The 27,890-nt window shown below is 39.2% G+C and overlaps 1 protein-coding gene across 1 annotated transcript in view; it reads left to right on the plus strand.

Moving 5' to 3' along the window:
- CNTNAP2 (contactin associated protein 2) overlaps window positions 1–27,890 on the plus strand; it is a 1,963,583-nt gene that overhangs the window by 1,314,730 nt on the left and 620,963 nt on the right. The gene's annotated exons all lie outside the window — the stretch shown is intronic.

Here is a 27,890-nt window from a genome sequence, read left to right on the forward strand (position 1 = left end):
GGGGACCTTTCATTCTCTTATCTCTCCATTTATGATGAGGGTACATGTGAACCTCATGTCATATTGCCAAATAAGATATCATTTTATATGGTTACAGCAATGGCGATTTGAGTAGATCAACTTTACTCAGGAAGATAAGTCAAATACCAAGATTTTCCTTTCCTCTGTGTTGTTTCAAAAAACATTTTTTTTAATTTAGTATTTTAACCAAGATAGCATGTATCCACCAAAGATGTGGCAGTGTTAACTCATCGTTCACTCAGAGCTCTGCCTAAAGGGAAGCATCTCCGTTGATCCAAATAAGCACACTCCATATCCATAACCTTAGGAAAGCTGTAGAAAAGCTCCCTCACTCCATCCACATTCCTTGGCAGTATTTTTCTGCTTTACTTTTCTTATAGTTGAATAAAACCCCCCATTGCCATGCAAACTAAAAGTAATGTTACAAAAACTCAGAGAAAGTTGAAAGAACTCACTTTTTTTTAGAACGGATATGAACGAAATAATACATGAATTTTATTTCAAAGACTGTATGTTTTCCAAGTTTTGTTATTTTCCCACCCATGAATGACAGTGGAGTCTGTTATCCTGTTCGCCTATCATTTACCAAAAACAGTGACTGGGTAGTTTTTATAGGACAGTGAATGATGTTGCAAAGTGTTAGTGGACTGGGAATGCCATAGCTATTTTGTCCTTCACTCTGTAGCTTAGATTCTCTTAAAGAAAATAACTTTTTTTTTCCTTTCTCTTGGTTCTGGATCTGAAATGCAAACTAAATGTACTGGCCTCTATCCTTGTATAAGTTATACTTAGTTATACTTAGATAACTTATATTTTAAAATCTCTCAGGGGCACCCGGGTAGCTCAGTTGGTTAAGTGTCTGGCTCCAGCTCAGGTCATGATCTTGGGGTCCATGGGTTTGAACCCCCCATCGGGCTCTGTGCTAACAGTTCAGAGTCTGGAGCCAGCTTCAGATTCTGTGTCTCCTTCTCTCTCTGCCCCTCTTCCATTCATGTTCCATCTCTCTCTCTCTCTCTCTCTCTCTCTCTCTCTCTCTTTCTCTGTCTCTCAAAAATGAATCAATGTTAACAATTTTTGTTTAATCTTTAAATTAGATTATGGTATAAATGAAAGGAGAAATGGCATTAGTGTTAATTAAAGGCTTACCATAGACATTTATACATCTTGGCTCAACCATCCATCTCCAAACTTTATAAATTATATATTATTATTTTCGTTTTATAACTACAGAAATATATAACTTTGGAAGGGTTGATTCACCAAAGGAAAACAGTAAAAATGATGCTAAGAGTCCAAACCAAGATTAAAATCTAAGCTTTTGTGCCCCTAGATCTACATACTATGTATGTATGTATTTTCTACCAGTATGTTAAAGAGAGGAAGAAGGGAGGAGAGAAAGGTGGGGTGGGTGGGGGAAGAGAAAGAAGGAAAGAGAAAAAGAGAAAGAGAATGGAGCCACCTCATAAGCTGATGGGGGGAAAATTTTTATTTTTTCCTAGAGTGCAAAATTAGAATGTGCTTTTAGCACAGTTAAAACAGAAGGCTGAAGCATTTTTGTTAAGCAGGAGGCCAAAAGGGACATTTATGAGAGCTGCAAATGCTTCATTTTGAAAATCTACCTTTTTTTTTCAATATCCCCGATTTGGCCCTGACAAGTATATTAAAAAATATGGTTTAGAGGACAATTTGTTTGGAACCATATTGAAAAACATTTGATGTGAAAGAAGTAAGAACATGCCTCTCTCTTTCTTTAGAGCACTTGACTTTCATGTTTTTTATATCAAGGTATTTCAAATAGAACAGGTGAATTGTATATTGATGAAATAGAAAAATGTTGCAAAAGGTTATCCACTTCTTTTCAGACATAAGATATGAAAACACAATGTTGGTACTTTCTTTTCAGAAGAAACTCGTACACTTAAGCTTAACACACATTCCCATACCCAACTTTGCATTCTTACTGTATTAATTTGCTGTTGACAGATTGCTCAGAGATCCTATTAAAATGAGAAGGGGCAGAGATGGCCAGGTCTGCCTGTGGGTGACCAGTGTCTGAAGGGTAGCCCCAGAACACTGACACGGACATAAAAGTCAACCAGCAAAGACATATATTTACTCTCTTAGGGTAGGGAATTGTTTTCTGTCAAAAGTATAAAATAACTCCCAGTTCAGGCTTGTTAGAGGGAGAGAGGATGGACGGAGAAAGGTGGCTCCATGCTAGGTAACAGGAGGAGGGAGGGGACGTAGTATGTGGGGAAGTGGGGTTGGGGATAGAGAGCCTGGACCAGGAGGGTGAGGCCAGAAGGATCATGGAGAAACAACTAAAACAGAACAGCCCCATCTTCATTCTATCCAGCTAGACTGTGGATTATATTTCATATCTCATAAGTTTTACAAAAGCATATTGCTCTAGTTAGCCCCCAAATTAAAATCAGTTACCTTTCTTCTTAGAACGCGGCCATATAAAGGTTTCTAGAAACCAAAACATTTTTATTTTGTTTAATTTCAAAATATCAAGATGGTAAGGTGAGAAAAGTAATAAAATTACTAGGATCAAGACCACGAGATTGTCAAGTCTAATAGATGAAACTTAATACATATGGACAGAGGTTTGAGCTCTATTAACCACAAGTTATGAGTTTGCATGAAGAGAGCTGGTAGCATAACTTACAAGGTTTTAATGCAAAAATAGGAAGTATTGATGAAATAATGTTCACCAAAGCAGAGAAGAAATGTGCACTTTGACACATATTATCTAAACCAACAAACAGCAGCAAAAACATGAATTAATATAGTGGATGATTTTAAAATAAATACTTGGCATTGGAATGTTATAACTTTTAAGATAAGAGTGTGACCAGTATCTAAAAGTACAGTCAAAATGTGATAATCAAGTTTCAAGATACTCAATGGTGATGACTTTTTCCCTCCTTCTATCCCTAGACAATTTATTATTCTTCTTCCTTCTAGCCTTGTAGCAGATGTTGTTCATATTAGGCAAAGGATCTACCTTCGCTGTATGTTTATGTGTATACATATGTGTGTGTGTGTGTGTGTGTGTGTGTGTGTGTGTGTGTGTGTGTTTTCACCTGTTGGGGTATGCACCAGTGCGGGTCTCTGTGATAATCTAATGTATCTCTATGTGTTCTGAATGCCACACACACACACACACACACACACACACACACACCCTACATAATTCCATGGAACTCCATGGAATTCCTTCATGGCTAGTTCTGATATACTTCTTGAAAATAACACCACACAGAGCTTATTTGAAATGCAAAGAAATCTAACTACTTACATGGAATAGGTGTTTGCTACCAAAGTTGATAACATCATTTGCAGGGAAAATAATTGGGCTGGAAATAACTAAAAGTTGACTATAATTTACTAAACTGTTTACAAAATGACCGAAATGAAAAAAATTAAAGCTAAACATAACTTGATGCCAAACTGCTAAAGCCCGAGCCTTTTACCCAGAACAGATACATATTCAGTGGAGAGGGGTTGGCTTTGGTCAAAGATGGGAAATAGGGATCTAAAGTAACATAGACTCAATATGAATTAAAAAAATCACCTGGGGTAAGAATAGTCTAGAAATATATAACCAGTGTTTTTTAAGAATTGATTTTGTACTACCACTCAGAATGGCTGTCATCCTGTTATCACCTCAAGATAGGGACAGCCTAACCCAGGCAAAATGTATAAAATATGTGTAGGCATGGTTCAGAGAAATTTTTAAAAAGCATAAATGGGGGCGCCTGGGTGGCGCAGTCGGTTAAGCGTCCGACTTCAGCCAGGTCACGATCTCGCGGTCCGTGAGTTCGAGCCCCGCGTCAGGCTCTGGGCTGATGGCTCGGAGCCTGGAGCCTGTTTCCGATTCTGTGTCTCCCTCTCTCCCTGCCCCTCCCCCGTTCATGCTCTGTCGCTCTCTGTCCCAAAAATAAATAAAAAATGTTGAAAAAAAAAATTTAAAAAAAAAAAAAAAAAAGCATAAATGATCTGAGGAGGAGAAACATAATTGGGATTATATATATAGGAGAAAGGTCTACAAAAAAAGAAGTCCTTGAGAAAATAAAAATAATATTGAACCACCTTAGAAATTTCATTTTTAATGAGAAAGTAGAAAAACAAAGATATTGGGCTTCTCTTATATTAGAAAGGATTTAGTAGAGATTTTGTCCAAAGCAACTTCTTAGGATAGTGTGGATGAAATGCTTGCCTATGCATAGAAGTTTCAGAAAGGAAAAGAAACTTAGCTTGCATCAAATTACAGCACATGGAGAAGTCTTGAAGGCTGTCTCTCAAGATATCTGACATTACTTTAATGAGTTTTCTACGATTCAAAGTCAGATTCTTTTGATAGAACTTGATTTCTCAGCACACTCTAGTTTGATCTCAAATATAATCAGTCTGTGAGATTGAGATCTACAGTCAAAATGCCACTATATTAATTTAAAATGAAAAGAGTAACTGCTCGAGGGATGGGATGGTCTGGCCAGCGCATTCCATGCAGGCAAGGTACATGGAGAGCCAAATATAAACCAGGATGACAATGTGTCAATTTATAATGAAAAATGGAATGCCAAAAGGACTGGATGCTTTTGTTCTCAACCCTGCCAAATCGCTCCCTGGGGGGCTTACCATATGGGGAACCAAATTAGAATCACATGCTTGCTTCTTGAGCATGGACTTGGAACACAAGGAGTGAACCAGGTTTGGGGAGTCAAAGGCACTAGGCTGTCCTCGGGCCACAGAGCCCTTTTTCTTAGCCTGCAGTCATGGCAAGTTCATGTGGCTCACTCTCCTCTTATTTACATATTAGTTATCTTTCTAGATTCCTTCTGACCTTGTCTTTGATTATTTAGCTCTGTTCGTATATTCAATCAGATGGCCGTGGAGTGTTGGTGGCCTAGTAGTAAATTTGTTCCAGTCCTTGCTTTGAGTTGATGTTTTGGTTTAACTAACACAAGACCATCTTCTTTTCAAGACTCTTCAGGGAAGTCCCCAAAACCCCAATACTGACAACCCAAGACAACAGAGATGATTTCTTCAAGGTCTTTCCAATCCTCGATTTCGTGGGGAAAAAAATGTTTGCGGTGCTGCATTATTGCACACAAGTAACTGAATTTCCTTTTCAAAGCCTAGGAAAGACAAAGAAAATGAAAGTTGGATAGACTTAGAAGATGTGGCCTACATATAACTAAATCCTTAGTGTTTTTCCAGTTCTGAGAGGGAAATCATCATCATTTTGATTGAGATGTTTGCATTCATTGCTGGGAAACTTGATTTTGGCTCCCCATGGGGATCGCATGGAATATGCAGACACAGTACTTTACTTCTTAGTAACTTTTATAGATATTTTGATCATTTTCATCATATTAGAGCTTCCGATTTGGAACTGACTGTGAAAATGAAGACGCACTTGCTCAGCAAAAAAGTCTTAATGTGAAGCCATCTACTCCCTGGAAGATTTTGTGGTAACACATACCACCAAGATGGAGAAACCATTGAGGTGAATGAGCCTTATTATCTATCCATGTGTTACTGTTGAAAATACTAAAGGCAGGTCACGTGTGCTTTGCATGGAAATCTGCTGGAAAGCTGTCATATGATAATACAAGGAAAGATAAGGCCAGAAGAAACCTAAATGGGAATGACTACAGAGTAATACAATTAATTTATAGCCAGATATATTAAATTTGTTTAAGATTGACAGCCGATTTGCCCCTGGGAGGGAGAAGGAGAGAAGGGAAGGGATTTTCTTTTAAAGAGCTCCTGAAACCTACTAGGATGTGCCTAATGAGGTGATGTAATATAAAACATCACTTGATGTGAAATTTGCATAATGCCTTTTTCCCCTAAGAGATTGCTTTGAAAGAATAACAAAGAAACTGAAATGAGGTGGAAAACAAAATAACAAAACACAAATATTTTCTCAGTGTTTGCAAATATTAAAAATAATTTCCTATCTTCCAATCTCATTTGTTCTCCTGAGAGCCCACCTGGATGTCCTCAGAATGTAAAGTGATACTTTAATTAACACGTTGGGATTTAGATTTCTTTATAACTATGCCACTTGCATAAAAAATGTTCATGTCTATTTATGAGCCAGGCAAAGCTGTGGTCGTGTGAATTATGCCATGTTGTGCAGGAACCAAACACCTGTAAACACCTTTAATTTATGCACAAACTGTTGTGGTAAATATGCCAGCCCTTATCAAGATTGTTCAAAGGAGTCTTGTCTTTTGCAGTTTATCCCCTTCTTTCTGCACCTTTTTTTTTCTTTGAATGGAGAACCTCATCCTCCTGTTTTCTGACCAACTCTGCTTATCTGTAGAGGAAACAATTTGGAGGCCCTCATGTTTAGATTACGCAGTTACCCCGGTGCTACATATCTTCCCCGTTGCTACGGTCTTCACAATTTCATGCGAGACCTGGAGCTCCTATTGCCTTGCTTTAAAATCCTCTGGACAGAGACGGGGAACACTCTGTTGCCAGACATTTTACATTTGTTGCATAATTAAGTTTTAGCATAAAGTTTCCTAGTGCACCGCCTCACCTTGTACATATTGTTTTGCATGGAAAACCCTTCATATTTAATTTTGAAATCGCTTGTCATTCCTTCATCTGGCCATTCATTCTCTGAGCCACTGTTTATTGGCCATCTATTCTCTTTAGCTAATAATTACTGGGGATGGTTATGAAAGGCATAAGACCTGATCCCTTAAGGCACGGATCTCCTATTAAAGCTGTTTTAAATAGTTTCCTTCTAAAGAGAAGTAGGAAGGTGTGAGACTGGTGAGCCTCTGAATTCATACTGCGCCCCACATTGACCCCAAAGGCATAGTTGGCTGAGGTCCTTGCTAAAGGTTGTGTGGGACAGTTGGAACCATGTACACTGTCCCCTGTCAGCATCCTCAAGCCCCACCCAGCCACCCAACATGCGCGGTAAAACTTAAGTGCTCATATCCAGCCACCTGTCTTCCAGGGGATGCTGTCCTGATTGTGGTTGTCAGAAACCTATTATAAACTGATTTCCTGACGATGATGGTGTCTTTCCTGAGCTTTCTATCTGTACCAGGCTCTGCCCTGCTCCCCCAGCCATATTATAGAGTCAGGGTGTCTCTTAACGCAGCCCTAAATGTCTGTGGTTTTCTGTTGCCCTTTCCTTTGTCTTAAGAGCCCAAATGGTTTTATTGCATATTTGATGTAATGTTCAGAGAATATACTGTCGTTTTCTTTGTGTAACTCCTCTCTTCTAACACTCTCGCGTTTCAATTTTAAGCCGTGTATTTTTTTTCTGCGGAAACAGAATATTGTCCAAAGAAGAGTTTAAACCCAATTCAGTAAAGGTCAGCTCCCCACTTCGAGGCACGGTCCACACCGACTAAGACAGTCCCCTGAGTGCTTTAGAACTTAGTGGACCTTCGTGGTAGTGGGAGCTATGGAGGAATTTCCTCTGCTCCGACCTTCCAAATTCAGGGGCCTCCTTTGTGATTGCTTCTCAATATAAACGGCCTCTAGTCTGCCAGCCTGCACCATGACAGAGTGCTACCCTAATAGAAAGTTTGACTTATATTTCAGTCACCAAAGCCATGTGTCCTTCACGTCTCTGACACTAATAAAAGTCCCAGTCCCTCTCCCTAAGTGGTCCATTACCCTAAACCCTCAGGATATGCATGTTTGGCTTGCTGTAGGCTTGCAAGAAAGGCCAGTCTTTTCTTTAAAAAATTCAATACCAATTTTCAACTTACTTCCTTTAATAATCAGACGGTCCAAGTATTCATCAAACATGCAACGCCCCCAATCTGATTTGTATAATGTAAATGCAACATCACTTTGATCAGTAAGTACCCTCCCTTCTTTAAGGACTCTTTGTCCTTTACAAACCATAGTCCAGATTCTGCATCCATACCACAGCCTAAAGGCCCACATCCCAGGAATCACTGAGCCCACTGATGGGATATGGCACAGCCCCTACATCTGCTCCTGAATCCTGGAGCTGATTAACGGTGCGTTGCGGCTCTTGGCAAGAGTCAGAGGAGGAAAGGAAATTAAGGTGTAGGGGTGAGGCAGGAAATTCAGAAAAAACTACTTGGGAAACGTAGCTAAGCAAGATACAATTATCTAACTTATAATTAGCCCGGAACATCAGGCCCACCATCCCCAAAGGCTTCTTTTTTGCAAAGAGACGAGTGGTACCATCGAGTAGCAGATGGTAGTCTTGTATGAGTGCAAGTGAGTAATGGCCACTTCTTACCTGAAGAGCGTAACCTGCTCAGAATTTGGTGATAGGAATTCCTATTGGCGCTAACTCATTAGCTTAATAGTTCATTATTTCTGTGTCTTCTATCGCTTGGGGCTAGTGCAGTTATTACATTTAAAAAAAACAGAGTTCTGGAAAATTTCAGTAACATCTATAGGCCTGTTGGCCTCTACCATTTGCACCAAAACACCTAGCAAATTAACATAATCAAATGAAATTTGTATTCCTTTAATCACAAGCCAAGAAATCCAGTTGATTGCACCATGACTCCAACAATTTGTGATACCTTTTAATTTTATTCCTCAAAAAGCCTCTGATGTAGGGCCACCTGGGTGGTTCATTCGGTTGAGCATCTGACCCTTGGTTTCAGCTCGGGTCACGATCTCACAGTTTGTGGGGCTGGAGCCCCGCATCAGACTCCGCGCTCATAGTGTAGAGCCTGCATGGGATTCTCTGTCTCTCCCTCTCTCTCTCTGCCTCTTCCCCACATGCACACCTCCACACGCGCACGCATTCTCTTTCTCTCTCTCTCAAAATAAATAAACTGTTAAAAAATTTCATGATATAATTTTTTACAAAAAGAAAACTATTCAGGTCTAGAGTGTGATTTTTGCCCCATTGACTGCTCCTGCTTCAAAAGACCTTGCATGCAACTCTGGAAATAGTACTGTTACTACAGCATTGTTTAAAAAAAAAAAAAAAAAAAAAACAACGATGGGGGGAATAAAGCAAAACCAAGTCCCCTTAGTTCAAGGAATGTCCTGTGGAGAGGGGGACACCTAATACCAGAACAGGTTTTTGGCTTCTGTCTACCCAAGAGACAGGTTCAATGAGAGGAAAGTCTAGTTTATTCTTTCCCTTGCTCTGTAATAGGCATCTTCAAGATGTCTTCAGTTCCTGAAAGCATCCTGGCCAAGGACATGCTGCCTGTAGGAACTGGCCCTCAGTTGTGTTTCCCTCCTGAGGCGATATCCTACAATTACTAGTTTGTATACTGTGTGTAATTATAACCACAAAAGCAGTCTAGTTTTTAAAGCCCTTTATTTCTACATGTGGACTTGTCCGTTTATTTACCCATCCAATCATTTAAATTGTGTCCATTTTACCAAATGTTGGTCTTTGTACCAACATCTCCTGAATATCTACTCAATATAAGTCACTCTGCTACGTTCTCTACAGAATGAAAATAAAGCCCAGTTTTCTATGTAGCAAGATCTGTTGAATCACTGAGAGTTAGCAGAATATTAAGCTAATATAAATTTGTCATTTTATTTGGGGAGTGGAAATGCATAGCAGTGCAATAACTTAGAAAAGTTTTTATATTATCATTTATATACAAATACATAATTTATATATAAGCATAGATGCATGTATATAATTTTATATAGAGATATAATTTTAGAAGTAGTAAACATGATTTCCCATAATTACTTCTTTAATGGTAACACATAAAACCTCTTAATGCTTATAAATGACTTGGAAAATATTCATTTGTAAAACAATCCAGTAGGGTAATTATTCATTTTTGGAATACAGGGAGAAGAGTGATAACAGTTACTTTAAGCTTTAGATTAGGGCTTCCAAAGCCTGTTTTTAGGTCAAGGATATTAGCTTCATCACTGTATTACCAGCACACAGAAGTGTGCCCAGCATATAGTAATCAACATTATTATAATGAGGATTAGTCGAATGATTGAAAGACAGAACACGAAACCCTTTCAATGATCTGGCGGAGACACATGAAGCATCTTCCTAGGGAAATAATGTGGGTTCACGTACCCATTTTGCATATATTTCAGAGAGGTGATGGACTCCCAACTCCCACAGCCGCTAGGTTAAGAACCCCGGCCTTAGCTGAAGGAAAAACATGTAACATGTGCAAACGTGCATCATCCCAAAGCACAGGGGACAGCTGCTGTCATGGGCCAGGCCAACTCTTGAAATGTCCACATGATACTCAGAGGTATTGTTTGCCTAGAGGAGATTTGGTATGAAAGAACTTTTGTTTTTTTTTTTCAAATCGGTTGTAACTGATACTCCAGAACTATTCCAAATACTCAGAGTAAGCACAACGTGGGGAAGAGGGGAAGCTCATGTTTTGAAGGGCTAGGGGTCAGATAATAGTGTTGAACATTGCCTTCCTTAGACATCATTTCCGACCCTTAAGTAATGCTCTCCAGGAGAAAACCTCCCTACTGAAGTATCATTTTGCTCCTTCTTAGGACGAAAATCATTTAAGCCATTGAAAATATTGAAATTATGCCTATACCCCCACTGCGATTTGTGTGCCTATGATTGTGCAAATTCATTTACTGAAGCCCTAGAGGCACCCTAGAACGTGACTGCATTTGGAGAGAAGCCACTAAAGAGGTAATTATGTTAAAACGAGGCTGTTAGGACAGGCCCTAATCCAATACGACTGGCGTCCCTATGAGAAGAATCCATCTGGACGCACAGAGAGACCACGTGAAGACACGGCAAGAAGACAGACGTCCACAAGCCAAGGAGAGAGGTCTCAGAAAACATAAAACTGCCAACATCTTGATCTTGGACTTCTAGCCTCCAGAACTCTGAGGGCAGAGAATTCTATTGTTCAAGATATCCGGTCTGTGGAATTTTATTATGGAGGCTCTAGCAAACGAATACACTGTCTTTCATCTTATGGATCAATGCACTGTCTACAAAAAACAAGAGTAACAGTCATCTAGCGTCAAATGACTAGGAGTCCATCTAGAAGAGTGATTCCTTCGACGGTATCGTGGATAAATAATATGATGTACTGTTAAGTTTTCTTTCCACACACAAAGGATGGAAGGAAGATAACATTTATGTAACGTCGACTCTTTGCTAGGCAACTTTGTGTTACCTTTTGTTACCTGCTCTATTTACAGAATGTTGGGAAGTAGAAACTGTTAGTCATATTATACGGAGGAGAAAAATGAGGTTCTGGTGGGTTTGAACATGTTCGTGGTGCCCCTCACATACTAACTGGCAGAGCTGGTGTGCACAACCCCCTTCGAATGCTAAAACCTGTACTTTCTTTTGGACACCACACTGATAATCCGAGTCCTCGCGTTCTGAGGTCGCCGTGCACCTGAGACGTCTGCTTGTCCCAGAAAGATCAGGGTGCGAGTTGCCATTTGGCTGCAACGTATGAGGTTGTGATGCCAGAAATGTAAAAGCAGGTTTTCTTTTCTATCCTCAATGAAACCAAAATATTAACATTTTTCCTTCCTTCCTTCCTTCCTTCCTTTCTTCTTTTCTTTTCTTTTCTTTTCTTTTCTTTTCTTTTCTTTTCTTTTCTTTCTTTTTTTAATTTTCTGGCTGAGAAATATACCCAGCAATTAACGTGAAAACAAAGAAATGTGGCTATCGAGACCCCAGTGCTTTCCATTCTTGAGTTTGTATCCAAAAGTCAGAGAACACGCAGCCAAGACTAATCAACTAAATTATTCATCTTGCACCTAAGGATTAAGAGGCAATCAGTTCAAGAAAGTCAGTCCAGGGGCGCCCGGGTGGCTCAGTCTGTTAAGTGTCCAACTTCGGGTCAGGTTATGATCTTGCAGTTCATGGGTTCGAGCCCAGTGTCAGGCTCTGTGCTGACAGCTCAGAGCCTGGGGTGTGCTTGGGATTCTGTGTCTTCCTCTCTCTCTGCCCCTCCCCAACTCACGCTATCTCTCTCTCAAAAATAAATAAACATTTTTTAAAAAGGTCAGTTTAGCATGAGGTAATTTTTGATAGTGAAAGGATGTAGGTTTAGCGCATTTTGTCACTTCTGTGTTTGTATTTTGTATGACCAGCACAATAAGGATATTATGAAATTGTTTACCATATTCTCTGAGAACAGAAATCGCCCGTTTATAGGTCTATAGAAGTCAAGCCTAATGGGTTTTATACAAATTCCTTACAATATTTTGTATTAGTACTTATGTCCTAGATACCTGGAAATCAATAAAATGATTGATTTTCTTTTGATGTAGCTCTAATTTTCTCTCTCTGGGAAAATCCTTATACATTTGGGTAATATTTTTTTTTAATTTTTTTAACACTTTTATTTATTTTTGGGAGAGAGAGAGACAAAGCGCGAGTGGGGGAGGGGCAGAGAGAGGAGACACAGAATCCGAAGCAGACTCCGAGCTTCGAGCTGTCAGCACAGAGCCTGACACAGGGCTCGAGCTCATGAACCGTGAGATCATGACCTGAGCCGAAGTCAGACACTTAACCGAATGAGCCACCCAGGTGCCCCTGTTTGGGTAATGTTTTTTAAGGTAAAGCTGTGTTAATCGAGTTGGACAACATCTCTTGACCCATCTTACTCATTTTCCCTCAATATAGTGATATTTCAACGTATTCTAATATTTATAGTTGTCAATAATGGTACACATTTTAATTGGAGTCAAATTTCATTATTTTTAAATTTTATGCTTTTAAATTGCCATTCTCATTGTTAGTTTCAATTACTTCATGTTATTGGTGTCTTTTTCTTTCAAAGCAAACTGTCTATTAGACTTTGGGAGATTTTCTTTTACGACCTAATTATTTCCATTTCCATGCTTGTCATTATAAAACCTCCTTTTTATTTTTAAGTGAATATCACCAAATAAGAGAATCGCATTCCTATTAAATGCATCTCTGTCCAGGGGATGATGCCAAATGATTTTAGGGTATCTACCAGCATGAAGAGAATATCCCATTTAGACATTTGTCTGTGGTGGCAGCAAAAGGACAGTGAACTTCTTTTTTTTTTTTTTTTTTGAGAGTTTTCCCTTTTTGGAAGAGAAGAGGAAGCAGGGTGTCTGGCTAACATAAAGGGAAAGGTATTTTCTTTTATTCCAGAATAACATTTCACCAGCTTCTAAACCTGCCGCTGCGTCTGCAAAAGCTCTTACATAATGGGAAAAAATCTGTCACGAGATTGTGTAGCCTTGCTCTGCTTGCATCTTTTTCGTTTTTCTGCCACAATTGTGAGACTGATCCTCAGAATTCAGCTCAGCCTTTTTTTCTCCTTCAAGATAAGGATGTGTTGCAGCCGGAACACTAACTGGAGCATTCTGAGGTTTCACTGCCGCTCTTGCTCTCCAGCAGTCCAGTGTGGCTCCTGGGCTTGCATTCTTCTGAAATCTCTCTGGACCTGGGCTGTAAATAGAAATGGCTTCCTGTTGCACTTAGAATGAAAACCACGATCCTTATCTTGACTTTCCAGGGTCTTTCGCGGCCCGGCCCCTGACCGTATCTCTGGCCTCATCTGCCCCTCTTGCGGTTGTTACGCAGCTCAGACGGAGCCCCACCCCAGAGATTCAAATCTACCTCTAGTAGCTGTCCACCCAGTGCCGTCAGTCGGTGACCGGCCCCTCCCCGACACTGCGCAGGTGCAGGGGGCTCGCAGCTCTAACCCCAATCCTGTCCCCCGCCTGAAACCGGCTCTTTGCGTAAGTCACATTTTGTTAAAGCGGAACATCCATAGAGATATGTGTAAAATTCAAAGGTGTAAAGTTGGATTACTTTTCACAGAGCAAATTCACTTATGTCATCGGGACGCAGACCGAGAAGTAAAATATCACTGTGTCCCAGCAGACCTCTTGGCAACCCTTTCTGAACCTCCGTCCCCACAGACAACCACTCTCCTGACTTCTGGAACCACCAGCGGGTTCCCCTGATTTTGAACTTTGTATAGGAATACAGTAGGTCCTCTGTCACATCTAGCCCCCTTTGCTCAATATTTAATTTGGCAGCTGCATCTGTGTCGAAGGTGGTATAGCTCATTCTCCTTGCTGTGTGGGTATATCATGACTTGTGGTCTGCTTGACCGTAGGTAGACATTTCCGTTATTTCCAGCGTGGAAGTAATCCAAATATTGCTGCTGCAGTCTCATGTGTGTTTGTATAAACGTTGATATATACATATGCCTACAGATGCGCATACACACACACACACACACACACATATATATGACGTATATCTAGATTTGGGCTCATAGTTAGCATATGTGTATGTCCCGCTTTTGTAGAGGCTTCCAGTTTCCCAAGGTAATTCTACCCAATTTACATCATTCCAACAGCGCAGAAGAGTTCGCATTGCTCCATATCCTTGCCGACCATTCACAGTGTGTCATTTTAGCCATTCCCATGGGTGAGATCAGCTCTTTCTAAAAACATTATTTTTTTGCTTAAAATAACTGATTTAGGGGGCGCCTGGGTGGCTCAGTCGGTTGAGCGTCCAACTTCAGCTCGGCTCATGATCTCATAGTCTGTGAGTTCGAGCCCCACGTCGGGCTCTGGGCTGATGGCTCAGAGCCTGGAGCCTGTTTCAGGTTCTGTGTCTCCCTCTCTCTCTGACCCTCCCCTGTTCATGCTCTGTCTCTCTCTGTCTCAAAAATAAATAAACGTTAAAAAAAATTTTTTAATTAAAAATAAAAAGTAACTGATTTAGGTTAACGGTAGGAAAAAAGAATAAAACTCAGGTAAACAAAGGAAAGTTATTAATAATTAAGTTTCAAAAAGCAGACAGAGGTGAGATATTAAAAACCACCTAAAGTCCACCACCCAGTGATAACCACGACTAACATCTCCAGTGTTACTCAATTAGACTTGTCCTGTGTTGTTGCTTTATAACACAAAATAAGATTATGCTTAGCTTCGTGTTACTTAATTTTTAAAAATACACTGAAAAGCTTTCAGTGCAAATAAGTATCTTTCTGCAGCGTAAATTTTAATGTCTGGATACAATTTTATCAAAAACCTTCATCATAATATTAAAATTATCGGTCTTGTAACCATATCTTTGCCTAGGTCCTTAATTAATCAATTTTATTAAAATAAAGTCCTAAAGTGGGCTTGTTTGTGTCAAAGGCTGTCTACTTTAAGGCTTTTGGAGAACGTTGTCAAATGATATTTTACCTCCACCCAGCATATGCTGTCACCCGCCCACATCTTTGCCCACGCTGGGTGTGAGATGTCTTATTTGGGTCAATATGGCACTAGTTTATTGGTAAGATTTACTGTTGGTGAAACAGTGACTCCATTCAGTCTCAAGGAAGCTTCCCTGCTTGTTATTCTACAGAGGGACACTGGGTGCCTGGGCATGCCCGGTCTCCATCCATGGGTTCAGGTAATTCGACACTTTTTTTGCTTTCTGTCAGCATCACTGTTGTCCGCTTCCGGAATTCATCATCCGTTGGCCTTGGTCATCCTTCTGACCATCACGTCAACGCCACCTCAGGCTTTGGATCCACTCCTAAGGCTTCCTCACAACCAGATAGACTATGTTCTCGCCCCTGAATTTATCTACTTTTCTAACCCTCATCATCTCTTCAGGAAACAGCCGTAACGGCAGGTAACCTAGGATCCTACTTCTGTTCTCTTCCAGACATCTGGGAATTTCTTGATTCTGCTTGGATCCCATCTTTTAGAAGTGACACTAGTGTTTTACTATTCTTCTTTCTCCATTGGGACGTCATCCCTGTTATTAATAGCTTCTGACTGTAGTGAAAATGGTAACCTGTATATAAAACGCATGGGAAGACACGTTGCCCAATGTATAAGGATCTGAAACAGTCTTCAGTAATTCTGGAGTGTTAGTTTTCTCCTGAGTTCTTGGTTCCATGTGGCCTCAGCCCCTCCTGAATCTTGAATCCACGGCAGCAGCCATAACGAGGAGGCTTGAGGCTCACGTCCTAGTATACCAGGTGTGTGAATGCCTCTTGAAATTCTCCTGCTCATCTGAAGCAAACTCCTCGTCCGCAGAACACTGACAAGGAGGAAGCTGGAGGGAGAGTGGGCACAGAGCTCCTCTCTAAGAGGCCCTTGAAGAAGCAGGGGCTCTTAGAACAACTGCTGAGAAAACAGTCCTTCAGCTCTATCCATGGACGCGAGAGCTCCATTTTTCAAGTTCTGTCTTATGCACATGACTGTACAGTGTGATCATCTGAAGGGGGGAAAAAAAAGAAAAGAAAAGTTATCTGGTCAAAATAACTAGGTTGATTTACTTTATACCTTATAATAAGCATTTTGAATTCCTAAAAATGGGATGCAATGTAGAATGTCTCCCAAATTGTTTCCTTAGAACAGCAAATAACATTTAGAACACTAGTACTCCTTGTGACTCCAAGTGCAGAGATTTTTGTGGGGCTCCCGAGTACTTTGTCCTCAAGATTTATGCCCTCCTCCCAGGTATGAGCTCCCCTGGCGGTGACCAAGTCCCTGCTGAAGGGAAGACTGGCTAAATCAAATGGAACGGCCCCAAAGTCAATGGAACAGTAGGAGCTCACACCGGGCTGTGGGCTACACCTGCTTGCGGAACTTTCGATCCAGTCTTCAGTTCATTCACCATAGCAGATATTATGAAGAACCATTAAAAAGGGGCCATGGTCCTCCAAATTAAGGGAAGCACTCTGGGAGCGTGTGTTTCCTTTTGTGGACAGCCAAGTCAAAGTTGTAGCAGTGTGCAGGAGCGAATTGAAGGTGATCATCATGTGGCTGAGTGTCATCCATGGTCTGAGTGCTGTGCTATCTTGTTACACACATTACCTTATTTAATCCTTGCAACATGCTTATTCTGTTTTCTCAGCCAAGTAAAAAATGAGACTCCAAGAAGTGAAGTAATTATCCATGGACAGGGCAGATCAATGCTCTGGATTAAGTTGAAATGAATTTAAAGCTCCTCCTCTCCGCTATCGAGTGCTGCCCCCTAGCTATACAAGAGAAAATAATCCCCTTCTTCTGCTACCCCGTTGAGAAAGGATGGTAGCCTCTTGTCCCTCCTCATTCCATGGGCTGCTTCACTGACCTCCGCTTGAATCTAAATGAAAGTGACGGTGGCAGCCCTGGGGCATCCCTAATCACAGCTCCAAAGAACAAACGGGAAGAATGTCCAAGACTGGAGGCAGGGCTATTAAGTCCCCAGATGCAGACCAATGGAAATGAGACTCTGTTTTAAGTGAATGTGAGTTTCGAGAAATAATGAAAAGTAATCAGGGGTAGTTGAAGAGATGGAAATTAAAGCCACCCTGTACTTCTTCAGGACTTTTAAAGGAAGAAAAGAAAACAACTGTTAATACATGTTGAGTGATCTGAGCATTAGCTGAAGCTTTCCAAAACATCAAGTCCTATGAGGTAAAAATAATAAAATATGTCCCAAAATGTATTTGAACACTCTTCAGGGTAAGGAGTGTGTCATTAACAGCACTGACTACTTGGGAGAGGTTTAATAAACAAGAGATACATTGTGGCCATGACTATTCACTTTTATTATTTTTTTTTAATTCGGAAGGAAATTTCAGGCTGTGCAATAATACATAAGCAGAAAGGAAATGAATAATGCATCTGAATAATTGGGCTAGCGTGAGATGCTAAGCCTCATTTTCATTGTGGGCAGATAATATGGAAGAAAAGATTTTGGGGGAAAGATATAGAGGCTATTTAAATGGAGAATATTTTTGTTGAAAGCATATCCAGTAACATCTGAATACCAAATAAAAGAGTTTACAATTTCATCTCTCCTTAGAGATTTTTTTTTTTTAGTTGTTGTTGTTTTGTTTGGGAGAAAATTGCAGTTTAAGATTTTCAAACCACTTCATTTGCAAACTGCTATTACTATAGTTTCTGCTTCTGAAAATGTTTAAAGCTGCAGGCAATGAAAAGACGTGATATTAGAGTTTTTGCTTATAAAGAAAGCTCTCTATTGTAAAAAAAAAAAAAAAAGAGAGAGCAGTATAACAGTACAATATTATTTATAGAGAGTGATTCATATAAGTAGTATTTCAATGTGCCTTGCTGAGTTTTTTGAGATAATGGATGGCAGAATCTCTGAGAAAATGTATTTTACATAGTTGTTTAAATGCGATAGGGTTCAAGTAATTATCTTCATCATGATAAGATCCAGAGAAATTTACACTGGCAGTTGGAGCTTCTACATAAAATCCATTCCTTATCACAACATAAAATAAAGGTTGTCCCTTGTTTTCTTTCCCCAAGTAAGGTAAGGCTAGAGTTTCCCTGCGTAGAGTCTAGATTCTCCAGTTGATAGCTGAGAAAGTTCCTATAGCATTCAATTCGTTCTTTGAAGATTTTTCTGATTTTAGTGTGTCTTATCAAAAATACACGTAAGGAGCTACTTTATTCCTTCCTTCCTATCAGTTTTTTATCTTAGATCTTTCAACTTAGGGAATCGGCCCTTTTACCGGGGGCGTGTTAGTTCACCAAGTCTGTGGTGGCTTAAAACAACAAAAACCTATTCGCTAACAATTCTAGAGGCTGCAAGTTTGAGGAATTGTCAACGCCAGTCTTCCTCGGAGGGCTCCAGGAGAGACTCCTTCCTTCCTCTTCCAATACGGGGGGCTCCAGGCCCCCTCTGGCTTACAGTGGCATCCTTCCAGTCTCTGCCTCTGTCTTCACGTGGCCTTCCCCTCTGTGTCTCCATGTGTCTCCGGTCTTCTTTCTCTTACAAAGACATGGTCACTGCAAGTACAGTCCGTCTGCAGTTCAGGGTGGTTTTATTTTGAGATCCTTCATTTAATTACATCTGCAAAGACCCTATTTCCAAATAAGGTCACACTCACAGGAATCAGGGGTTAGGACTTGGATGTTTCTTTGGGTGGGGTGGGGGGGGGTTACATTTGAATCCATGACAAAGGGGGTAAAGCAGATGTTGGAGTTAGACGAAGCTGGGTTAGAAGCCTGGCTTTGCCACTTGGGTTGAGGATGCCATCATGTCCATAATTCTTCAGAATATCAGTTGACCTCCTCTGTGAAACATGGGTGATAATGATATTGGCTTCGCACATATTGTGTGAGATAACAGCGTGTGCTGTGACATAATGTGTATAAAGCAATTAGCCCGGTGCCTTGCTAATAAATGGCAGTTGCGATTGCTTCTTAGGATATTGTGTGGTTTTGGGTTTTTTAATTTTTTTTTCAGCGAGTAATTTTATTGACTTCAGTTTCTAGAGGGTCCCTCTTTCCTCTTCACACAGCAGAAGCTACAAAAGACAAAGTTACATGAATCATGTCTGTATTGAAGACTAATTTTGTCCAATTAGAAGGATATTTCCTCATGGGATTGTTGCAAGGGTTAAATGGAAATAATGTCCGTGACGGGCTTAGCACTAGTGTTTATTGTTAGCTACTATCATCCATCATTCCCTAAAACCTGCTAGATTTACAAGGACGAGGGCAACACAGGTTCCTTTTTCAACCTCATTATCACCTAAAACAATAAATGTACAGGTATAATTTAGTGAGTTTCTAAATAGGCCACACATGCCAAAAATTAATAACCAGTCATGGTTTTGCTACCAACCGATGGTTTCTTTCTAACTTGCCCTGAATCCTCCTCTTGGGTATAATGCACCTTCCCAGGACTGATACCTGAGTCTTCAGTTAAGCTCATCAAAACTCGGCCCTCCCGAAGTCCTTATTGCCTCCCAGCTGTCTTGTGCCCGCGTCTAATGGTCTCAGATGGCTTCGAAAGTGTTCTTAAGATGTACCTTCACCAGAAACCTTATTGGATCGATCTTCCCCAAAATTAATCAAGCTAGAATTACTCTACTAGTAACTGAACTTTCTTTCTCCCTAATGGTTCTTCTCTTTGTTATTGATTCTTTTATGGCATTACTCGGAAGATGCTGGATGTCTGAGTTGAGTCCTTGCTGTTTTAATAGTATGTCATTAAAGGCCTCAGCTTTGTTAATACTGTCTTAATAAGAGACTACAGAATGAAGGCTTCTAACTTATGGACAAAGTCTCTACCTTCTTTCTTCAGGGCAAGATCCAAAACGATGGCCCACTTAGAGCACAGGGACCCCACGTCTACAGACAGTGTGGTCAAAGTTGTTCTCCCTTGGTTCTCCTGTACACATTACAATTTGCGTTTTAATTTTCATGTCTTCAGAACCATGAAAGCATATTTAGGTAAATGCGCTAATTAGATCTTCGTAAGTAGTCTTAGGTTATTTTGGTTTGTGAAATTCAAAGAGCAATTAAAAACACATATATTATACTACTTATAACTGGAGGTGGGGAAGGATTCAGTCTACATAGCGTAAGTGAATCTGAGGAAAGAGCTCAATTAGAGATGTGCTTAATGATCTTACAGAAGAAATTCAAAGACGTTTGAAAGATTTCTTCAGAAAACCATAAGGCCAAGCGATGCTACACATGGAGTCTTCCCATAATTAAATAGAAATGTTTGAAAATTACATTTCAAACCTCTTTTCAACTAGTGTACCTACCTTGGAGGAATTTTCAAAAGAAGTCTGTGGTATGTCTATTTTTAATGAGACCATGTCATTCCTTCTCTGGTGACTTATCGGTTTTTATCAGTTTCGCTGGGAAAAGCAGAGTGATATATGAGTGTGATAACTTGAGGTGACATCTTACAGTGTGATCCATTATCTGAAAGATTTAGGGAAAGAGCTCTCTGAAAAACATCATTAAGGAAACAAATGTTTTCAAAAATATAATAAAGATCTTTTATGGTTTTTGTTTCAGGAACATCCATTTCTATAACATCATACACTGAGGAAATAGTCTGCCAATCATCTAAGTAACACTTGTATTTTGACTTTTCTTGGCTTTGCTTTCCCCACAGAGAAGCAAACAAACAAATCATAAACAGGCAATAAGAGTAAAAAAGTGTCTGATGATTTCTTAGAAGTTCCTTCCTAGAAGCTATTAATTGAAAAATATACTTGAAGGAGTAGATTCAAAGCAGACCCAGGAAAAATGGACAATGCATTTCAAAAACATGACCATGTTGTAACGGTTTATCTATTTTCTCAACAATAAAAATAGGCAATCGAGTGCTACTTGTCTGGAGGCATGGTCTCCTTGTTCTGTGGCCTTTGCTTCTTGGTCTGGGTCTATGGAACCAACAGAAATGTTTTTAATCTGCCTCTTAAGTACCCCTTGGTTGACTCCATTCAGGGAATTAGAGAATGTCTTTTTTTTTTTTCTTCATTTTTTTTTTTTCCAAACAATGCCCTTGTGCCTTGCTTTGGAATTATATTATTTCTTTAACACTTACCCTGATTGATTTAAGAGGTCTTTAGTTTCCGGGCCAGGAAATCATAATTTAAAGGTAGTTCATTAAAAATGAACCCAGAAACTCAGATCAGGATTGCAAAAAGGACCTGAGTTAAATCAACTAAGATGAAAATTTAAGAGATGCTCTTGGCTATATTGATTCAAATTGATCAGCTCTGAATGGCCAAGCTTCTCCTTCTCTCTCTGTCTCTCTCTCTCTGTCTCTCTCTCTGTCTCTCTCTCTGTCTCTCTGTCCCTCTTGCTCTCTCGCTCTCTCGCTCTCCATTTTGTTTTGGTTCTTAGTTTAATTCTACTGGGTATAGACTGAAAATTTCATCCATTCTTTCCTGCCTTAAGGTGATCTGTAACCTACACCTTCACTCAAATTTCCACATCAATTGCTTTTTACAATTATCACCCACATAGCGGTGAATAATACGGATATTTTATCAGACTTGCAAAGACGAGAAACAGAAAGACAGCTGTGTGTAGCATGTTTGTAAGGAAACAGTAATGTGCGACATAAAAGATAAGGAGCCATACTTACCCCATTCTCATTCCTTAAAACTATTTGGGCTTCTGTGCGTATTTATATTATAACTATAGTGCTTCTAAAGGGCTGTGGCTATAATATCATGGTAGTATCTTCTATTTTTCCTCATGGTGGTGATTATAATCGAGCATATCAGGACATTGATCAGGAATGATATTTACAATATTCAACCACTTGTATGTATATCGTGGGTACTGACCATTTAGAATGGTCACTTGTCAAGGGTTACACCAGCACTAAAGCACTATCTTGGGGTCCCCAGCCATTTCTGAGATGTGGAAACACTGGGGAGAGGGTCTCTGGGGAGGGCCCAGGACAACTGGTGCAGAATATATCAAGACTGAGACTAAACTCAAGGGGCTTAAGCAGTAGGTGTTTACCAACTGTACAAAAGTATTTCTTTTTTTTAAAAAAAAATGTTCATTTATTTTGAGAGAGAGAGAAAGTATAAGCAGGGAAGGGGCAGAGAGAGAGGGAGAGAGAGAATCCCAAGCAGTCTCTGCACTGTCAGCACAGAGTCCTACATGGGGTTCCATCCCAGCAATGGTGAGATCATGACCTGAGCCAAAATCAAGAGTCAGACGCTTAACCGACTGAGCCACCCAGGCACCCCTGTGCAAAAGTGTTTCTATGTTTTAAAAACCGTTATCATCAAACCAGGGCATATCTACTTCATGTCAACCATAGATCACATAAATCAAAGTAGACTTTGATCTAAAGAAATCACTCTGAGAAAGTCAAGTGGTTCCAATGTTTCTACCACTGTATTCTCTCTCATTCCCTCTCTCTCTTTCTATCTCTGTCTGTCTCTCTGTCTCTCTCTCTCTATATATATATATCTACATATATATATAGATATATATAGAGATATATATCTATATATATAGATATAGATATATATATATATGTATATAGACACACAGAGTATACCATACTTTCTAAGTTAAATTTACAGTTAGTAACTGTAATGAATGTTACAAATACTTTTCCCTACTTAATATACGTATGTGTCTCTGTGTGTGTATGTATAAAAGGACAAGTCTTACATGTATGAGAAAGTGAAGAACATTCTTTACTGTCATCGGTTGTTTATTTCATTTGGTTTTTATGGGAATAAATTAGACTTGGAAATAAAATAACCTTGTGAAATGGTAAAGACAAGCTTTTCCTAAATCTCTTAACTGCTTAGCACTTCCTAGTATGACTAAACAGTGCTTTCTTTTAGAACCTAAGTGATACCATTCTTCACTGAACTTAAATAAATAAATAAATAAATAAATAAATAAATAAATTCAAAACCTATTCCAAGGCTGCATATGTACTTTGGGGAGTGAAAGCCCCAGGCGTGAACCCCAAGAACCTGAAGGCAATGAGAACTTCCTGAAGTGTATCCCCGAAACCAGACAGGGTTGGGACCAGGAGAAATTACACTTCTCTTCCCAGAGAACCATGTTTTAGAACTCTCCAGAGCTGTGACCTTCTCCAGTTTACCTTCAACCCTGAGTGTTGTACCTAGTTTCTGGCATGTAGAAGTGACTTAAATGTTTGCTGAATTGATATAATTGGCTCCATGAACTGACCACCTGATGGCCTGAAAAACTATTTTCTCCGCACAAAGTTATTCTGTGTTCTCCATAACAAAGTTATTCTTATGCCCACTTTTCAGGAGAAAGGCAGGATATTGGAGTGATTCTCTGAAAGGGGCAATTAGGGCTGTTGAAGAAAAATGGAAAATAATTGAAATAATTCATTGAAAGCCAAGGTTATTAGAAGGTATAAAAATGTTAACATAATGTAGGTGAGTGTGTAAGTGGGGAAACACCTGTAATTGGAAAGGAGATGGAATTTTCTATCTGCTTGCCATACTCTAATATATAAGCTGCTAAAAAAATAATGTATATCAAAGCAGTGTAATAAAGGAGTACAGTGATGAATTTTATGAGATTAAGCGGCAGTTAATTTCCTTATGCATTTAAGATTAATAAACTGCTAATTAGAATATGCAAATAAAGGTTTCTGAATTCTTAAAAATATTTCCCAGCAATTTACCCATAAATCTCATTAGGTACCTATTTTGTTATGTAATTGGGAAATAACAGATTGATGAGCCAATGTAATTATGTGAAATTTACATGTATACAGTATTTTATAATAAAGGACTAATGCTAAAGTAGGGAAAAGTAGTTGTAACATCCATTACAGTTTATTAGTTGCAAATTCAACTTAGTTTGAAAGCTCTTTGTGCCATACGAACTATAAGCCACACCAGGTAAGGGATACTACAGGTCTGGGGCATAACTGCAGGGTGAGACAGAACCCATGCACTGTCCTGACCGTTCTTGGGATTCTTGTGTTTATATCTCACACACATCACACCCAAGCATGTATTTCACAAATGTTGATGATCATTCAGACATCTTTATAATAATTAATTGCCTCATTGTACAAAGTGTGGAAAGGTATTCGTATTTCTTAAATGTTTAGGTCTGCAGTTAAAGATGGAGGGGTCTGTTTTATGGCAAGTACCACATGAATGCCTATTAGACTTATTCTTGTTTCTAGTTAAGCTTTGTTTGTTTTTAATAGATTAAGCACCCTCATAAGGCTGGCGGGAAAAATGAAACTTTAAAATCGTCGTGGTTAAAATTCTAAAGGGTTTACACACACACACACACACACACACACACACACACACACAGAGTGAAGGAATTAGAATGGACTCTGGTGATGATATTATTTATTTCGTTGGCAAGATCTCAAATGGAACAAGAATTGGAACCCTACTGAAAATTAATTTAACTGAATGGCGAGAACACCAGAAACACTTTGGACATTCTTTTTCGTTTAATATCTAACATGTTCAAGAGGTATAAATTACCTTTCTACAGTTCAACTATACTCAACGTATTTGTTCAGCATTCCCATGAAGGACGAATGTAATTAATTGGAACCCAATTTAAATAGGCAAAATGATAGAACTTTAAGATATGCTGACTGTAGTTCATAATTAATAGTGAGAAAATGGAAACTGGAAGTTTTACAATCTACTCCTATGCTCTTTATGTTGGGTTTATGAATGACGTATGTAAATAGAAAGAAACAAAGACACCCAGGAAAAATGGTTGCAGGGGCCCTTTTGGGTACACTTAATAGAAATTCGATTCTCACCAAGTCTGCCATATTTTGTTACCCTTTCTCTTAACTCTTAACTTGAAACAGTATTTTCTTAAATTTAGTTAGATTGTATCTTCCTGTATACATGGAGACACTGATATCAACAACGATTACATTGTCATCGTTTCCAGTGTTTTTAGACAGTTCAAACAAAAGAATGTGAACTTGAGTAGCATATAAGATGCCTAAGTAATAAATCAGGTATATTCATAGTAATTTGAAAACAGAACAACCCCCAACTTCTGCGTACACATTCAAGCTTTCTTTGAATATTCAATTAGCACAATTGCCCAACAAAACCCATTGCTATCCTCCCCTCCCCCTGAACAGAACAGGGAATGAGGCTTCCTTCTTTCTTGTTCTTCACAACTGCCAAAATCCATGGCGCATAGTAGGCACCCAGTGAGCATTGAGGAGTAGCTAATCAACATTGCAAGAGAGTAAGTTAGATCCAAGTTTTAAAGGCACCTAAATGTAATTTTTTTTCATTCTATGGTAGTGTATCAATGGGATGATAGGAAGAGATCACACAGATTTGAAATCCTTGAGAAAGAATTTAAAACTGCTTTTATTCTATATGTTATGTTATTTTATCCTAAATGGGAGAAAACCAGTAATAACATCATCTTATGCCAACTATTACCACTTCAAAGAAATAGTGACAGACATAATTTTTCAACAAATTAGGCCATTTTCTAAAAGACTAACCAAATGTGCCATTTCAGAATAAAATATTACAAAAGTTGCTATTAGCCCCTAATGTGCCTTTATCAACATACATGTTTTCAATGTTGTAAAGCTTAGCATTCATTCTTAGAGACTGTCAGCATGCTTAATCACCATGGATTTTAAACACATTGAAAAAAATAATTTCTTCTTCTACAAGTATTAAAGTTCCCCAAAAGAACTTTAAACCTACAAAGAAGTATCGTTTTCACATATAAACACTGTTTTATGTCTTGACTTTCAGATCCCTGTAAAAGTCAGTGAAGGAAATTTGATTCAATAGGAATTCTTTTATTTTTCAAACTTTTTATTTCATTTACCCAGTACTCATCCCAACAAGTGCACTCCTTAATCAAAATCACCTACCTCACCCATCCCCTCCGTGCGCCGCCCCCCCCCCCGCACCGTGACCATCAATTTGTTCTCTGTAGTTAAGAGTCTTCAAGCTATATTACAAAGCTGTAGTCATCAAGATAGTATGGTACTACCACAGAAACAGACACATAGATCAATGTAACATAATAGAAAACCCAGAAATGGGCCCATACCTATATGGTCAACTAATCTTTGACAAGGTAGGAAAGAATATCCAATGGAAAAAAGACAGTCTCTTCAACAAATGGTGTTGGAAACACTGGGCAGCTACATTCAAAAGAATGCATCTGGACCACTTTCTTACACCATACACAAAAATAAACTCAGAATGAATGAAAGACCTAAATGTGAGACAGGAAACCATCAAAATCTAGAGGAGAACACAGGCAACAACCTTTTTTGTGGCTGTAGCAACTTCTTACTAGATATGTGTCGGAGGTCAAGGGAAACAAAAGCAAAAATGAACTATAGGGATCTCGTCAAGATAAAAAGCTTCTGCACAGCAAAGGGAACAATCAACAAAACTAAAAGGCAGCCTATGGAATGGGAGAAGATATTTGCAAATGATATATCTGATAAAGGGTTGGTATCCAAAATCTATAAATAACTTATAAATTCAACACCCAAAAAAAAAAAAAAAAACAACAATCCAGTGAAGAAACGGGCAGAAGACATGAGTAGATATTTTTCCAAAGAAGACATGCAGATGGCTAACAGACACATGAAAAGGTGCTCAAAATCAGTCACCATCAGGGAACTACAAATCAAAACCACAATGAGATACCACCTCACACCTATCATAATGGCTAACATTAACAACATAGGAAACAACAAATGTTGGTGAGAATGTGGAGAAAGGGGAACACTCTTACACTGTTGGTGGGAATGCAAACTGGTGCAGCCACTCTGGAAAGCAGTATGGAGGTTCCTCAAAACGTTAAAAATAGAACTTCCCTACGACCCAGCAATTCCACTACTAGGTATTTACCCAAACACTACAAAAATACTGATTTGAAGGGGCATTTGCACCCCAATGTTTAAAGCAGCACTATCAACAATAGCCAAATTGTGGAAAGAGCCCAAACATCCACTGATTGATGAATGGATAAAGAAGATGTGGTAAATAAACACAATGGAATATTACTTGCTGATCAAAAATAATGAAATTTTGCCATTTGTGAGGAAATGTATGGGACTAGAGTGTATTATGCTAAGCAAAATAAGCCAGTCAGAAAAAGGCAAATACCATATTATTTCACTCATATGTGTAATTTAAGAAACAAAACAGATGAACATAGGGGTAGGGGAATAAGAGAGAGAGAGAAAGAGAGAGAGAGAGGGAAGCAAACCACAAGAGTCACTTAACTATAGAGAACAAACTGAGGGTTGATGGAGGGTAGGTAGGCAGAGGACGGACTAAACGGGTTATGGGTGTTAAGGGGGGGGGGGGCTCTTTTGATGAGCACTGGGTGTTATATCTAATTGATGAATCACTAGATTCTACTCCTGAAACCAATATTATGCTATATGTTAACTAACTAGAATTTAAATTAAGAAAAAAAAACTAAAAAAAAAGTTTTTCTCAGTTTTTTTCTCTCTCTCCCTCCCTCTCCTCCCCCCCTCACTTTGTTCATTTGTTTTGCTTCTTAAATTCCACATATCAGTGAAATCATATGGTGTTTGTCTTTCTTTGATTGACTTATTTCACTTAGCATTATACTCCCTAGTTCCATCCATGTCCGTGCAAATG

This window comes from Panthera uncia, chromosome A2, assembly GCF_023721935.1.
Source record: "Panthera uncia isolate 11264 chromosome A2, Puncia_PCG_1.0, whole genome shotgun sequence".
In the NCBI taxonomy this organism is placed as follows: domain Eukaryota; kingdom Metazoa; phylum Chordata; class Mammalia; order Carnivora; family Felidae; genus Panthera; species Panthera uncia.